Source organism: Oryx dammah, unplaced genomic scaffold, assembly GCF_014754425.2.
Source record: "Oryx dammah isolate SB20612 unplaced genomic scaffold, SCBI_Odam_1.1 HiC_scaffold_6, whole genome shotgun sequence".
In the NCBI taxonomy this organism is placed as follows: domain Eukaryota; kingdom Metazoa; phylum Chordata; class Mammalia; order Artiodactyla; family Bovidae; genus Oryx; species Oryx dammah.
The window spans coordinates 37,461,095-37,478,879 of NW_024070190.1; the positions used below are offsets into that span (position 1 = coordinate 37,461,095).

Sequence of the window (17,785 nt, forward strand, 5' to 3'; positions counted from 1 at the left end):
TCTACTCCAGTTATAGGTATGTAACTGAAAAAAAAAACAAAAACACTAATTTGAAAAGATGCACGCCAATGTTATAACACTACCTATAATAGCCTAAATATTGAAGAAACCTTACTGTCCATCAACAGATAAATGGACAAAGAAGCTATGGTATTTATGGAATATTACTCAGTCACAACAATAATGAATTTCTGTCATTTGCAACATGATCATCTGGAGAGTATCATGCTAGTGAAATAAGTTCAACAAAGAAAGAAAAATACTCTGTTACTCACATATGGAATCTAAAAAAGGAAACAAATGTATACATAAATACAGAAACAGATTCACAAACTAGTGGTTACCAGTTGGGAGACAGAAGTAGGGAGGGGAAAGACAAGGATAATGGACTAAGAGATACAAGCTACTATGTATAAAACAGATAAAGGAAATCAATCCTGAATATTCTTTAGAAAGACTGATGTTGAACCTGAAGCTCCAATACTTTGACCACCTGATGCAAAGAGCAGACTCATTGGGAAAGACCCTGATGCTGTGAAAGATTGAAGAGAGAAGGAGAAAGGGATGACAGAGGATGAGATGGTATCATCTAATGGATGGTGACTATCACTGACTCAATGGACATGAGTTTGAGCAAATCCTGGCAGATAGTGAAGGACATGATGCAGTCTATGGGTTGCAAAGAGTCAGACATGACTTAGCAACTGAACAACAATGTATAAAATAGATAAGCAACAGGATATATTGTACAGCACAGAGAAAATTAAACATTGTTTTCCAATAATTTTAAATGTATCATAACCTATGAAAATATTGACTCATTATGCTATATGTTGAAACTAATATTATAAATCAAATATACTGTAATAAAAATGACATGGAAAAATATATATTTATATATAATTATGACAGTATGAGTTGACTTTAGCTTATTGGAAGTAGAAAGAATATGGGTTCAGTCTTAAGAATCAGTGTAAGCAAAGACAAAGATAGTAAAACACATAACATATTCACAGAATAGGTGAACAGGAGCTACATGAAACAGTTCCCATTTTTCATTCTGTTTCACAGTTGGTTTATTCTTCATTTTGTCACAAGCCACTTTTAAATTAATGGTAATGAAGCAAGCTATTAACCAAGACAAAAATGATATAGTAACAGTCATTCTGGAAGTTAACAATTGTGTTATTAGTGTCAATCGGCATGATGCAACTGTAACAAAATCAGGGAACAGAACTCATTCACCACAAGAATGGATGTATTTTACAATAGTGTCTTTGGGTCTTCAATCTCCTCAATTATTTTTAACTTGTGGTTTGGTACCCTCTGATTTCAGAAAATCTAATTATCACCAAAATATTACTGTTTATGCAATATTCACACCAAACGTAGTTGAAGCATAGGAGCATGCACATAAATGAGGTTTCATTACAGAAATGATCTCTCCCCAGAGACTGGATTTGCAAGATAATTTAAAGATGGCTCTCTCCATTTTCCACTGTTTTCCCCCTTGTTTTCTTCCTGCCTCTCTCCATATAAGGAAATTATACTTAATCTTCTTCCTATGGTGAAGATACCATAGGTGGGTGGTGCTAAGAGGTATAGATACCACCTGAGGGAAGGCCCTATACTGAGCAGCTGAAACTCTGCAAATTATCAGTTTGACCATTGGATGTCATCAGTGTTCTATGGAGCGTTTACTGAGTGAGTTTCACATCAGGGAACAGTATGAATTAAAGGCAGTAATTTGTTTATTGCTTTGATGGCATATTGGCATACCTCTCAGTTAAATGGTGTGAAAAGAATAACAAAATTCATTTTTATTAGGCAGTATCTTTAAGTATCTAATAAATAATCTTTTCTTAAAAAGACCTAAATACCATGAGACAGAATATGTGAATTTGACAGACTCATTCTTGAGATTAAGCCAGTTGCTAATGCAAATAGATTAAATAATCAAATGATGTAGCCACAAATTTTACTTTTTATTTCTGTTGATTGAATTGATCTGGGCTATATCATGATTTTTTTTTCTAGTTACTTCCAGGAATGTATTCCTAATATTGGACATTTTGGAAAATGCAGGTACATCCAAATGCTTTATTTTGGTTAGCTTTCAACTTACATAAATGTATGTCAGAAAAGAAAAGAAAATACCCAGAATTAATAGGTACGGCATTTCAAGTAAAAATTTTAATCAACTTACAAAGTTTTTTGAACTATTTGAGAATGTTAATCTCTCCAAAGTTATTGCTTTATATTATTTTTATATCATGCAAAATGATGCAATCATATACTGTCACTATCAAACAATTCCAATATATTAAAATATTTAATAATTGAAATACCCCTTTAATCAGATACAACCACTATCCTCCTCTTCCTACTGACATAATCTACTCTTCCCTTTTTTAACGGAGAAGGCAATGGCACCCCACTCCAGTATTCTTGCCTGGAAAATCCCATGGATGGAGGAGCCTGGTAGGCTGCAGTCCATAGGATCGCAAAGAGTCGGACACGACTGAGCGACTTCACTTTCATTTTTCACCTTCATGCACTGGAGAAGGCAATGGCAACCCACTCCAGTGTTCTTGCCTGGAGAATCCCAGGGATGGGGGAGCCTGATGGGCTGCCGTCTATGGGGTCACACAGAGTCGGACATGACTGAAGCGACTTAGCAGCAGTAGCATCAGCAGCAGCAAGGACCTTTCTATACATATATTAGTTTCAATACACTTTTAAGGTTATTGTTTCAGGCATTTGAAGGTTTAACATATTAGCTTGGAATAGGGCCTTAGAGGGGATACATGTAGCAGGTCTGTATTGGTAGACAGTGAATAGGAAAACAATTTTAAGTGCATTTCAAATCATTCCTTGGTTACTTAGGGTTGGAAGTAAGGTTTAGAGTGCTATTAGACTTTATTCTGTATAATAACACACACGCTACTCCTTCAAGTCTCCCGAGTTCTTCAGAGGTACCAGGGACATATGTAAATACAGGAGATTCAAGTTAACATTGACCTTTAGCTGGCAAGGAAGAGTTTAGTTTGTCTTCATCAGGCAGTGCTAGCACATTAACAGAGTAATATTTTTATTCCTTTTTTTCACTTCCATTGTTATCAGATTTCTTCTTGATTATTATTATACTTTTGTTAAGCTAACATGCTGTAATGAAGACTAAATGTCTCTGACCTGTCTTTGTTTAGTAGCTAAACCATTAGATTACACAGCAGGTCGAGAGGTATAGAAGTTAAACAATCCTGCTCTACCTTAAACAGTATCCACTGCAAGAGATTAAAAACAAGTGATATTTTTGGTTAGGACAAAAATAATACTAATGTAAAAACAAGAAAAATATAATACTTTTGAGTTTGAATATTATGAAATGAAATTTTCATTTTTAAACTACTTTCCCCCATAAACCATGTAGGAGTAAATTGGATATGTTAATTGTACATTTATAACATTTAACTTTGTTCACTCATAGATTGTTATTTCTGGATGTCTCCTACAAGGAGAAAATGACAAAGACATGGAAAAGAAAGCCCTAGAGGAAAAATGAAATAAATTGAGTTTATTCATTCTGGAGAGAAGGAACTTGAAGGGCAAAGTAATAATGTTCTTCACATAAGCGGAGACTACCCAGAGAGGGAACAGAGGTTTTCATGGTTGAGGTTTCCTCCAACACAATCCCTGCTGGACAGGAGGACACTTAAAGGAAGTGAAGTTACTTATTTTATAATTAACTAAGGGTAAGCGATCCACTTTAAAATCTTACTTGGAGACTTGCAATGAAGATTTCCCACTGTCAGTACTTATAACAGAGTAAGAGGAGACCCAATAGAAAGAATTACGACTATAGACCATGGTTTTAAAATTTATCTGCATAAAAGAGAAAAAGTTTAGTTACTGGTGAAATTGTACAAGGACATGAAAAATTGAATGAATGCATTGGTCTAGGATGGTTTGGGAGAGAAAGGATGGATTTCTTTCCTCCAAGTTCTACCATTCCAATAACTTGATACTAATATCAAAAATAACTAAAAATGGAAAAGTAGTAGCTAATTATGAGAATAAATGGGGGGAATAGGCTGAGAACTATTAATATTTGTGGCGTATTTTCTCAGTGTTTTTCCATTGTGATACATGTAAATAAGTTGTACCTGAACATGACTAGTCAACTGAGGGCCACTACTACATGACTTTGTGGACCACCTCTCACCATGTACATTGACTGCAGGTAAAAGTCATATTTCTCAGAGTCTATGGGAAAGATCAGTAAGGTTGATTAACTGGGCTCTCTTGATAGTAGTATGAAGGCACAATGTGCCTAGGAGGGTGGGATGCTTATGGTATTCACACTTTACAGATTTACACTTTATAGAAAACCATCTCCTCTGCCTCATTGACTATACTAAAGCCTATGACTGGTAGCTCACAACAAATTGTGGAAAATTCTTAGAGATGGGAGTACCAGAGCACCTTACCTGTCTCCTGAGATAACTGTATGTAGGTCAAGAAGCAACAGTTAGAACTGTACATGGAACAATGGACTTGTTAAAGATTGGGAAAAGAGTGTGGCAAGGCTGTATATTGTCAAACTGCTAATTTAATTTCTGTGCAGAGTACATCATGCAAAGTGTTGGGGTGGATGAATCACAAACTGGAATCAAGATTGCAGGAGGAAATATCAACAACCTCAGATATTCAGATGATACCACCCTAATGGCAAAAAGCAAAGAGGAACTAAAGAACCTCTTGATGAGGGTGAAAGAGGAGCAAGAAAAAGTTGGCTTAAAACTCAACATTCAAAAACTAAGATCATGGCAACTGGTCCCTACACTTCGTGGCAAATAGATGGGAAAAAAGTGGAAACAGTGGCAGATTTTATTTTCTTGGGATCCAAAATCATTGCGGATGGTAACTGCAGCCATGAAATTAAAAGATGCTTGCTTCTTGGAAGAAAAGTTATAACAAACATAGACCACATGTTAAAAGGCAGAGGCATCACTTTGCTGACAAAGATCTGTATAGTCAAAGGTGTGGCGTTTCCAGTAGTCATGTATGGATGTGCGAGTTGGACCATAAAGAAGGCTGAGAACTAAATAATTGATGTTTTCAAATTGTGGTGCCGAAGATTCTTGAGAGTTCCTTGGACAGCAAAGAAATCAAACCAGCCAATCCTAAAGGAAATCAACCCTGAATATTCACTGGAAGGACTGATGTTGAAGCTCCAATAATTTGGCTACCTGATGTGAAGAGCTGACTCATTGGAAAAGACCTTGATGCTGGGAAAGATTGAGGGCAGGAAGAGAAGGGGGTGACAGAGGATGGGATGGCAGGATGGCATCACTGACTCAATGGACATGAGTTTGAGTAAACTCCAGGAGATAGGGGAGGACAGAGAAGCCTGGTGTGCTGCAGTCCATGGAATTACAAAGAGTTTACATGACTTAGCAACTGAACAACAACAACTTTACAGATGAGAAAACTGGTGATCTAGAAAGTGAACTGCTGTAGATTCATTACACAAATTTTCCAGAAGGCTCAAAATAAAAGTACTTGCTACTAGCTACAGAATGATATTGGAAGAAATTACAGTTTCCATTTTTCACATTGAATAACCAAAGAACTTACCCCATAACAGTTTGCCAGTTGTTACTGTTCCACCATTATGATATTCAATATAATAATATAATGTAATAATAATGGCCAGTTATTCTTTATCTCATGCAGTCAGCAATGTAGAATTAGAAAGCTATACATGTGTACTATCCACCATCCCTATACTTTAATCACACATATTTCAAAGTTGAAGTAACTTGGACTTTCCTGGTGGTCCAGTGGTTAAGAGTCCTCCTGCAAATGCAGAGGACATTGGTTTCATCCTTTGTCCAGGAAGATTCCACAGGCCACAGGGCAAGTAACCCTGTCTTCCAAACTACTGAGTCTTCACTCCAGAACCTGCAAGCTGAAGCTATTAATACTGAGACTGAGTGCCACAGCCACTGAAGCCCATGTACCTAGAGCCCATGCTCTGCGACAAGAAGCCATCACAATGAGAAGCTTGTACACTGCAAGTAAAGGGTAGCCCCTGCCCACCACGACAGGAAAAAAAAAACAAACACCTGTGTGCAGCAATGAAGACCCAGCACAATCAAAAATAAAATAAAAGATAAGTTGAAGTAGCTTTACTATGAAAAAAATCATGGATACCTTGGGAACAAGTGTGTCAACTTTGTTCTTGAAGTTTCTCTTCAGATCAACTGCTTTGTTGGTTAATATTTTAATGAGTAACAGACACATATTCTGAAAATAGTATGTTATCTATAATCAAGGACTCCATTGAAAAATATCTCAAAGTTTTAGACTTTGGCCCTATGAGAACAGATGGCAAGCCAACTGTCAACATTTTCTTTTTTCGAGCACAGAAAACAAGGCAAGAAATAGCATAAAGGATACTTTGTCCTTGTTAGATGTCTTAATTATATTTCCAAAGCAATACTTTTAATGTTAAAAAAGATACCACTCTAGGATCCCTGGAACTCAAAATGAGAAATAGACACTGTATACCAGAATTGAAGATGAATTGCTGACCATTTTAAGAGTGTAATTTAACTAATTAGTAATTTTTGCAGCTGTCTACCTTTCCCTTCAATTAGTCAATTTTAACTTTAAAACTACCACCACCATCCTCCTCCTCCCCACTCTGCTTCCCCATAGGGATAAAATACTGCTGCTAAGTCACTTCAGTCGTGTCCAACTCTGTGCGACCCCATAGACGGAAGCCCACCAGGCTCACCCATCCCTGGGACTCTTCAGGCAAGAACACTGGAATGGGTTGCCATTTCCTTCTCCAATGCATAAAAGTGAAAAGTGAAAGGGAAGCCGCTCAGTCGTGTCCGACTCTTCATGACCCCATGGACTGCAGCCTACCAGGCTCTTCCTAAGCCTCTTCAAATTTTTAAAATAAAATTTCTCATTAATTTTCCCTGCCTATAAGATATGGCCCAGTACTCCCCTTTTATAATGGTCTATTCCAATTTTCAAGTGATTCCCATTGATTTGTATACACTTACTCCAATCTTCTAGATCAATAATTTTCAATTTGAGTTTCTCAAAGACCTAAAGTTTAATGAAAGTTTAATGAAAGAGGGGGACCAAGAAGGAGGAAGAGGTCTAGATAATTTGACTTTAATGAGAGTAATCCATTTCTTTATATTTTATAAATTTTGATGAAAATCAAATTTGAAAAATACAAACTGAATGGCTGTGTCTTGTTTAATTTTTGTTGCTACAAATTTCCCTTTTGGTTTCCTATGGAACATACATGTTTTACTGGAGGAGGGAAAATGAAGGAACATTTAGTGTTTTGTCCATTTGAAAAAACAGAGAAAGGGAAAACAATATTCGCCTAAGGCTGGGATGGTGTTAGAAAGGAGTCAAAATGTAAACTCCTTCAGATAGAGAGTCTACTCTAAGCAGTAATTTGTCTAAGACTGTATTTCAGCAATCATGTGCTAAAATTTGTCCCCCAGAAAAGACAAACCTTAGAAATGTTTATGCTACCTTCTGTTTAAAAAGGGCCAGAGTAAAGGGATATGTTATGAGTTGAGGTATGGAGATGGATTTAAAAGTGCATTTTAAAAAATAAAGCCTATGTAATAAAATGAAAAATGTCTTAATAGATTTTTCAAATTAAAAAAAAATACAGATGGATCTTATAGAAGGCAAAGGCCAAAGAAGATTGAAACAGTATAAGAATTTTATAACACGCTTGCAAGAGGAAATAAATAAGGGTGGACAGAGAAGAATGTTAAAGGAAAATACATGTAAAGGCTGAAATGTCCTCTCCCCTTGTCATATTAGAGAATTCCTTCATAGCTGCTCGAAGGATATAATTATTCTAGCTGTAATCATCAGCATTTTGTGCTCTTTTCAGAAAAACAAAAAGCATTGACACAAATCCTAGAAACTGACAAATTCTTACCACCATAACAATGCTTATATATTCTGCTTTTGCTAATTTCTAAACTTTCTTCTAGGACTTTCTATTTGGTCACTCTGTACCAAACAGGTTAAATAGTAAAGGAAAACTATATTCAATATATAAAGGAGAAAGAATGAACTCAATTGCTCTGAAAGAAAAAGTGGGAGAGTTGTTAAATGTTGTGGTGAGCTAGTGGATAAATATTGGAAGATGTTAATTTTGGTGGCGGTGGTCAATATGATTGCTGGCTAATTGGTATTGATCTAAGATTGGCTCCTACTTCTCTATGGAGATTCCAAGATAGGCATTCTATTTTCCTTGATGATTACATTTCCAAGGTATGGTTTGTAGGACCTTGACTAAGGCATATTTGGGTTGTAAATGTGTGTGAGAATATTTACACCTTGTATGGACAAAGAAAGGATTTACACTTATAAGTTTTCTAAAGAAAATACTCTAAGAAAAAGGAAATCAGGAGCTTATAGTCAGGAAGGAAGCTGTCTAAAAGTTTATTCAAGCTGAACAGAATATTAAGGCCCTTTTGCTTACTTTTAAGAATTGATGCTTTTGAACTGTGGTGTTGGAGAAGACTCTTGAGAGTCCCTTGGACTTCAAGGAGATCCAACCAGTCCATCCCAAAGGAGATCAGTCCTGGGTGTTCGTTGGAAGGACTGATGCTGAAGCTGAAACTCCAATACTTTGGCCACCTCTTGCAAAGAGTTGACTCATTGGAAAAGACCCTGATGCTGGGAGGGATTGGGGGCAGGAGGAGAAGGGGATGACAGAGGATGAGATGGCTGGATGGCATCACCAACTCTATGGACATGACTTTGGGTAAACTCCAGGAGTTGGTGATGGACATGGAGGCTTGGTACGTTGCGATTCATGGGGTCACAGAGTCGGACACGACTGAGCGATGGAACTGAACTGAACTGAACTGAAGACTAAAATAGAAAGCAATGGTGCTTCTTTTCTGACCCATAGCATCTCCAATTTGCTTTTCAAAGGTTAAAAATATATATTTATGTTTGCCTTTCCCATAAGTTTAACACTTCTATTCCCAGCAATTACTTCAAAATTAAATGATGAACTTCCATTGTGAGGTTATACCTCACTGTAAATTTGATTTGTATTTCTCTAATAATTACTGATGGAGAAGGAAATGGCAACCCATTCCGTGTTGAACATCTTTTCATTTGCTTTCTGGTCATTTGTTTGTCTTTGGAGAAATGTCTATTTAGAGCTTCTGCTCATTTTTTGATATGTTTGCTTTTAATGAGCTGCATGGTATATTTTGGAGATTAATTCCTTGTCAGTTGCTTCACTTAAAAGTATTTTCTTTCATTCTCTGTGTTGTCTTTTTATTTTGTTTATGGTTTCCTTTGCTATGCAAAAGTTTTTTAAGTTTAACTAGGTCCCATTTGTTTGTTTTTATGTCCATCACTTTAGTAGGTGGATCAAAAAAGATATTCCTGTGATTTATATCCAAGAGTATTATGACTGTTTTCCTTTAAGAGTTTAATAGTACCAAGTTTTACATTTTGATCTTTAACCCATTTTGAGTTTATTTTTGTGTATAGTATAGGGGAGTGATCTAATTTCATCCTTTTATATGTAGCTGCCCAGTTTTTCCAGCACCACTTATTGAAGAACTGTCTTTTCTCCATTATATACTCCTTTGTCATAGATTAATTGGCCATAGGTATGTGGGTTTATTTATGTCTGGGCTTTTTATCCTGTTGCATTGAGGTATATTTCTGTTTTTGTGCCAGTACTACATTGTTTTGATGACTGTAGCTTTGTAGTATAGTCTGAAGTGAGGGATTCTGATTCCTCTAGCCCTGTTTTTCTTTCTCAGGGTTGCTTTGGTTACTCAGGGTCTTTCATATTTCCATATAAGTTAAAAAATATCTTGTTCTAACTCTGTGAAAATGCAACTCAGTGTTATTTTCATCATTCTTTACAATAGCCAAGACTTGAAACCAATATGAATGACCATCGACAGAGGAATGGATAAAGAAGATATGGTACACATATACAATAGAATTTTACTAAGCCATAAAAAGAATTAAATAAGGCAATTTGCAGAAACATGGATGAACCTAGATACATGTATATGCATAACTAAATCACTTTATGCCTGTTACTAACACAGCATTTTGAATCAACTATATTCTAATATGAGGCTTCCAGATGGGACAGTGGTAAAGAACCCACCTGCCACTACAGGAGATGCAAGAGATGCAGGTTTGATGCCTAAGTAGGGAAGTTCCCTTGGTAGGAAATGGCCACCTGCTCCAGGATTCTTGCCTGGAAAATTCTATGGAAAGAGAAGACTGGTGGGCTACAGTCCATGAGGTCACAAAGAGTCAGATGTGACTGAGTGACCACTCACACCCACATGAATATACTCTAATATAAAATAAACATCAAATTAAAAAATAAAAGGAAAAATGGTGAACTTCCATTTCTCAGAAGTATATTGACCAATTAGTAACATTTTAACTATATAAAGTAATGAAGAAAGGGTGAAGGAATTGACTTCCTAGAGAATTCCAGAGCACCATCAATAAGGTGATGACAAAGGCCAAGAACTCAATCATGACTCTGTAATTCTCAACCAGACTGTGCTGAACAACATGTTGTGGATAGGGAACCTTGACCAGGATAAGAATTGGCAGTTAGTGTTCCCCTAACAATTTCATTTTTATTGTGTTTTTTCTTCATAAATATAAATGTGCAACTTGACTGCCACAAACTTTCACACAGAGGAAACCACTCTTAGGATACAAAAAATTGTTAAAGACATTATTTAGAGACTTTCCCAGAAATGTTTCTCTTGTAAAAAGAGTAAACATGCAAAGTCCTTTGTGTATATAAGGACAAATTTTTCTTTTTTAAATAATCCATAATCCTGACATTTATCAGTGCAGAAAATAATCTGTTTTACAAACTTGACAGAGGAGAGTATCAGATAGGTGTGGACAGAGTTAGGTAGTGAGTGGTGTGGAATATAAGGATGGGCAGTTGTGTGGGTAGAAGATACAGCTTTTTAAATATAGTTTAGAGAGAGTTCTTGATTTATATCTTGTAAGACATTTTCTTGCACAGCTGTTTTAACATATTGAATAATTAAAATATTTAAGATCTGAACTGAATAAATTATTAAATCTGGTTATGGTTGAACTTTAATTTTCCAATTACTGAATCTGTTAAAAATGGACTTTCATAATAGAATTAAGGTCATGAAACTTGGTGATAATTCAACTTAACAACAAAAGATTCTACTTCCAAAAATATTTCTTCCTTGACATCTCTTTTTAATGCTGTCTTAAGTAGAATCACTGAATACTTTGTTCAATAATAACTGGCTGTCTTCAAAAATATGGAATTGATTCATCTGTTGGTTCCACCATAATAGAAGCCTAAATCCAATTTTCCCACAATGTGGTGGCCTCAATCACCTCAGGTATTTTGGGCTGGGGTCCTCCACCTCTGGGCCACAGACTGATACCTTATGCCAGATTAGCAGCAGCTTTAGATTAGAAATAAAGTGCACAATAAATGTAATGTGCCTGAATCATCCTGAAACCTTCCCCCCTTCCCTAAGCTGTGGAAAAATTATCTTCCACAGAACTGGTCCCTGGTGCTAAAAAGGAAGGGGACTGCTGTTCTAGGGAACTACTGATCCATAACAATGCCTATCTGCTTCATTTGCATGAGCTGTGGGTCACCTTACAAAGAACCTCAATGATTAACCTTTACATCTTGAAGATCAGAAAATATAAGAAAATATAGGACCATATGACTTCATGAATTTTCTTCCTTAATGGTAGCTATCATACAAATATTTTCACCTCTATATTTTCAAAAACATGTGGGTTGAGCCCTTATTGTAATTTTTGAACCATTGTAATTGCACCAGAACACTTATTCTATCCTGTTCTGATTCTTAAATAATCTATGTGGACCTAGATGATACAGTAGCAATATGATTTTTCAGCTGTAAGCTTTTGGCATATTCAGAGGGAATATAAAGTGTATAAACTCATTTCAGATATATAAGTAATCATGCAACTGAGATAGACTAGTGAAAAAGGAGTCTTTTTTTTTTTTTTTTCACTCACAAAGGGTATTTGGTAATTACATTTTTATAGGTGTTATCCTACAACAAAGTGAGTTTGGGGGTTAACAAAGGTTTTATCCCAATGATGAGTAGACATAATTTTGGTTAGGATTCTTTAAAAACCTGGATTAGAGGTTATAAACATACTTCAACATATTAAAAGCCATATATGATAAGCCCACAGCAAACATTATCCTCAATGGTGAAAAATTGAAAGCATTTTCCCTAAAGTCAGGAACAAGAAAAGGATGCCCACTCTCACCACTATTATTCAACATAGTTATGGAAGTTTTAGCCACAGCAACCAGAGAAGAAAAATACATAAAAGGAATCCAGATTGGAAAAGAAGTAAAACTCTCACTGTTTGCAGATGACACTATCCTGTACATAGAAAACCCTAAAGACACCACCAGAAAATTACTAGAGCTAATCAGTGAATATAATAAAGTTGTAGGATATAAAATTAGCACACAGAAATCCCTTGCATTCCTATACACTAACAATGAGAAAACAGAAAGAGAAATTAAGGAAACAATTCCATTCACCATTGCAATGAAAGAATAAAATACTTAGGAATAAATCTACCTAAAGAAACAAAAGACTTATATACAGAAAACTATAAAACACTGATGAAAGAAATAAAAAATGATACAAATAGATGGAGAAATATGCCATGTTCATGGATTAGAAGAATCAATATAGTGAACATAAGTATACTACCCAAAGCAATCTACAGATTCAATGTAATCCCTATCAAGCTACCAACGGGTTTTTTTAGAGAACTAGAACAAATAATTTCACAATTTGTATGGAAATAAAAAAAACTTCGAATAGCCAAAGCAATCTTGAGAAAGAAGAATGGAACTGGAGGAATCAACCTGCCTGACTTCAGGCTATACTACAAAGCAACAGTCATCAAGAAAGTATGGTACTGGCACAAAGACAGAAACACAGATCAAACAAAACAGAAAGCACAGAGATAAATATATATACCTATGGCCACCTTATCTTTGACAAAGGAGTCAAAAATATACAATGGAGAAAAGACAATCTCTTTAACAAGTGGTGCTGGGAAAACTGGTCAACCACTTGTAAAAGAATGAAACTAGAACACTTTCCAACACCATACACAAAAGCAAACTCAAAATGTATTAAAGATTTAAATGTAAGACCAGAAACTATAAAACTCCTAGAGGAAAACATAGGAAAAACACTCTCTGATATAAATCATAGCAGGATCCTCTATGACCTACCTCCCAGAGTAATGGAAATAAAAGCAAAAATAAACAAATGGGACCTAATTAAATTTAAAAGCTTTTGCACAATGAAGGAAACTATAAGCCAGGTGAAAAGACAGCCTTCAGAATGGGAGAAAATAACAGAAAATGAAGCAACTGACAAACAACTAATCTCAAAAATATACAAGCAACTCCTGTAGCTCAATTCCAGAAAATAAACGACCCAATCAAAAAATGGGCCAAAGAACTAAACAGACATTTTTCCAAAGAAGACGTACAGATGGCTAACAAACGCATGAAAGGATGCTCAACATCACTCATTATCAGGGAAATGCAAATCAAAACCACAATGAGGTACCATCTCATGCCAGTAAGAATGGCTGCTATCAAAAAGTCTACAAACAATAAATGCTGGAGAGGGTGTGGAGAAAAAGAAACCCTCTTACCCTGTTGGTGGGAATGCAAACTAGCAGAGCCACTATGGAGACAGGGTGGAAATTCTTTAAAAAACTAGAAATAGAACTGCCATACGACACAGCAATCTCACAGCTGGGCATACATACTGAGGAAACCAGAATTGAAAGAGACACGTGTACCCCAATGTTCACTGACACACTGTTTACAGTATTCAGGACATGAAAGCAACCTAGATGTCCATCGGCAGATGAATGGATAAGAAAGCTGTGGTACATATACACAATGGAATATTACTCAGCTATTAAAAAGAATGCCTTTGAATCAGTTCTAATGAGGTGGATGAAACTGGAGCCTATTATACAGAGTGAAGTAAGTCAGAAAGAAAAACACCAATACAGTATATTAACACATATATATGGGATTTAGATGATGATGACCCTATATGTGAGACAGCAAAAGAGACACAGATGTAAAGAACAGACTTTTGGACTCTGGGAGAAGGTGAGGGTAGGATGATTTGAGAGAATAGCACTGAAACATGTATACTATATTACGTAAATAGATCGCCAGTCCAGGCTCGATGCATGATACAGGGTGCTCAGGGCTGGTGCACTGGGATGACCCTGAGGAATGGGATGGGAGGGAAGGGGGAGGAAGGGTCAGGATGGAGAATACATGTACACCCATGGCTGATTCATGTGAATATATGGCAAAGCCCACCGCAATATTGTAATTAGCCTCCAACTGGGGAAAAAAAAAAAGATTAGAAGCAGTGATATCAATTAAAAGGCACAATAGGAAATTGCAGCTGTCATCGGCCAACAGATGCACTAATTTAATAACACTTTAAGGCCCAAAATACCTTTATGAAAACTCCAGAATTCAGTTAAATAGTTTCAATACCCTAGATGAGTTCAAAACTGAGAACAGTCACACTGCAATTTGTAAAAGCAATTTCAGTTAACCTGTGTCAGCCCTTCTAAACCAGCATAACTTAGGAGCAAGAGAAATCCCCTCAGCCATCAATTTCTCCATGAGTGGAAAGAGTTAACTATGCAACAACCCTCAAGCCACTTTCAGAGAGACCTGTTACTATATAATCTCACCCACAACATCTGGAGTCAGTTAAGAAAACATGAAGGGGCTGACAGCTTTCAACAGCTGGCATGGCCCTGAAAAATTCAGAGAAGGGACATAATATTGAGACTTTTCCTTCAGAAAGGAGAAAGAGAAGTGGAGCTTCCACTCAAGGCCCAGAATTTCAGTGCACTGGCCTAGGGAAAAGGACCAAATGACTCTCAGAAACCAGTATGGCTCTGTGGACATTAGGAGAAGATGCTCAATCCTGAGACTTGTTCATCAAGAGGGAGGGAGTGGGGCTTCCCTGGTGGTCCAATGGTTAAGAATTCACCTTGCACTGCAGGGGATACTGGTTCTATCTCTGGTCCAGGAAGATCTCACATGTCATGGGGCAACTAGGCCCATGTGCCACAACTACTGAGCCAGTGCTCTAGAGCCCAGAAGCCACGACTATTGAACTGACACACCACAACTACTGAAGCCTGTGCACCTAGAACATCTGCTGTACAGGAGAGACCATCACAGCAAGAGGCCCACACACTGCAACTAGAGAGTTGTCCCCACTCTCCAAAACTAAGAAGACCTGGGCACAGCAAAAATAAAGCCAAAGAGCAACCAAAAAGTAATAAATAAATATTTAAAGAAAGGAGGATGGGACAGGAGCTGAGTGTGCATCCCGTGTTTCTGTCTTTTAGTGCACTGTCTCAGGAAAGGGACAGGAGGCTTACTGTGGCCAGGACAACTCTGAGACTGAGAAAAGTTGCACAACCTTTTATCTTCCAGGAAGAAATGAGAGAAGTAAAACATGTACATTCATAGAAAAGTTTCAAGTTTGCCAGAATCTCTAGCCAGTCTGATTGGTGATTGGTGAAGGTCTTTTTTTTTTTTTTTTTTTTTTTTGTATAAAACCAGTCTGAAAAGACTCAGAAATGCACAAGCGCCAATAAAAAGCTACAAGAAACATGACGTTTTAAGAAATATGACCCCAAAAAGGGGAAAAAAAATCTCTAGTAAATGATTCTTAAAAAATTGAGGTCTAAGAATTGTTTGAGAAGGAATTCAAAGTAGTTATCTTAAAAAAAATTCAGTGAGCTATAAGAGAATACAACTAAATGAAATCAGATGCCAATACATGATCAAGTTGGATTTATGCCTGGGATTCAAGGATGGTTCAATATATATAAAGCAATTAATGCAATGTGCAACATTAATAGAATAGAGGTTAAAAATCACATGATTATCTCAACAGATGCAAGCAAAGCATTTGATAAAATTTAGTACATTTTCATGATGAAAGTTCTCAAGAAATTGGATAGAGAAGGAATGTACCTCAACATAATAAAGGCCTTATATGGCAAGCTGATAGCTAACATTATACTCAGTGGTGAAACATTGAAAGTTTTGCAAAATCAAGAACAAAACAGGGATGCCCATGCCCTCCCATCCTTCTCTTTAACACCGTTTTGGAAGTCCTAGCCAGCGCAAATGGACAAGACATCTGATATGGAGAAAAGAAAATTATAGTTTTGCTGATGATGCATTTTAGAAGTAAAAGAAAATCCTAATACTCCACATAAACTGTTGGATAAAATCAACAAATTCAGTAAAGATAGAAAAACATTTAAAAACCAGCTGGATTTATATACATTCACAACTAACTCTCCATAAATGGAATTAAGAGAACAATTCCTCTTAAAATAGCATCAGAAAGAATAAAATATTTAGGAATAAATTTAACCAAGAAGTGAAATATCTGTATACCAAAAGCTATAAAACACTGATGAAAGACAATGAAGAAGACACAAATAAATGAAAAGATAATTTGTGTTCATGAATTGGAATGGTATTACTAAAATGTACATACTACTAAACTATAAATTTAAAGACATATTTTAGCAACTGATATTTGACAAGCATTTTGAAAATACAAAATGTGGAAAGGATAGTCTCTTCAACTATTGATTCTGGGAAAAGTGATGTCCACGGGCAAAAAACTGTAATTGGATCCTAATCTTATACCGTACACAAAAATCAACTCAAAAAGGATTAATGACTTAAACTCAATTGCTTGCTTTGGAACACATTTATTAAATTGGAACTATACAGGGAAGATTAGCATGGCTCCTACAAAAGGATAACACACAAATTTATGAACCATTCCATATATTTTTGTTATTTTTTTTTAAAGCCTTAAACTCAAGATTTTAAATGGTAAAACTCCTAGAAGGAAACATGGAAGAAACTCTTCTTGACATTTTTCTTGATAATTATTCCTTGGATAAAACACCAAAAACACAGGCAACAAAAGCAAAGCAAACAAGTGGAACTACAACAAACTTGAAAGCACACTCTGTGGAAAGGGAGAAAGAATTTGTAAACCGTGTATCTGATAAGTGTTTAATATATAGAATATGAGGACCTCATAGAACTCAATGTGCCATGCTGTATTCAGTTTAGTCTGACCTTTGCAAGCCTACGGCCTATGGCCCACCAGGGTTTGCTGTTCATGGGATTTTCCAGTCAAGAATACTGGAGTGGGCTGCTATTTCCTCCTCCAGGGATCTTCCTGACCCAGGAATCAAACCACTGTCTCCTGCCTCTCCTTCATTGCAGAGGGATTCTTTACTGCTGAGCCATCTGGGAAGCCCATAGAATTCACTACTGAAAACAAATAGCCCAGTTTAAAAATGAACAAAGAACTTGAATAGACATTTCTCCAAAGAAGACCAACAAAGGATAAAGATGCAGATTAAAGATGCTCAACATCACTAATCATCAGGAAATGCAGTTCAAAATTATATATCACATCTGTTAGGATAGCCATCATTTTTTTTTTTTAAAGGTAGGATTGGGGGCAGGAGGAAAAGGGGGCAACAGAGGATGAGATGGCTGGATGGCATCACTGACTCGATGGACGTGGGTCTCAGTGAACTC

At 36.4% G+C, this 17,785-nt stretch overlaps 1 non-coding gene across 1 annotated transcript; it reads left to right on the plus strand.

Moving 5' to 3' along the window:
* The first annotated feature begins 16,916 nt into the window (after positions 1-16,916).
* Positions 16,917-17,020, plus strand: LOC120865530. Its single transcript, XR_005721438.1, has one exon. It is a non-coding gene; the product is annotated as a U6 spliceosomal RNA (small nuclear RNA).
* Positions 17,021-17,785: the final 765 nt, after the last annotated feature.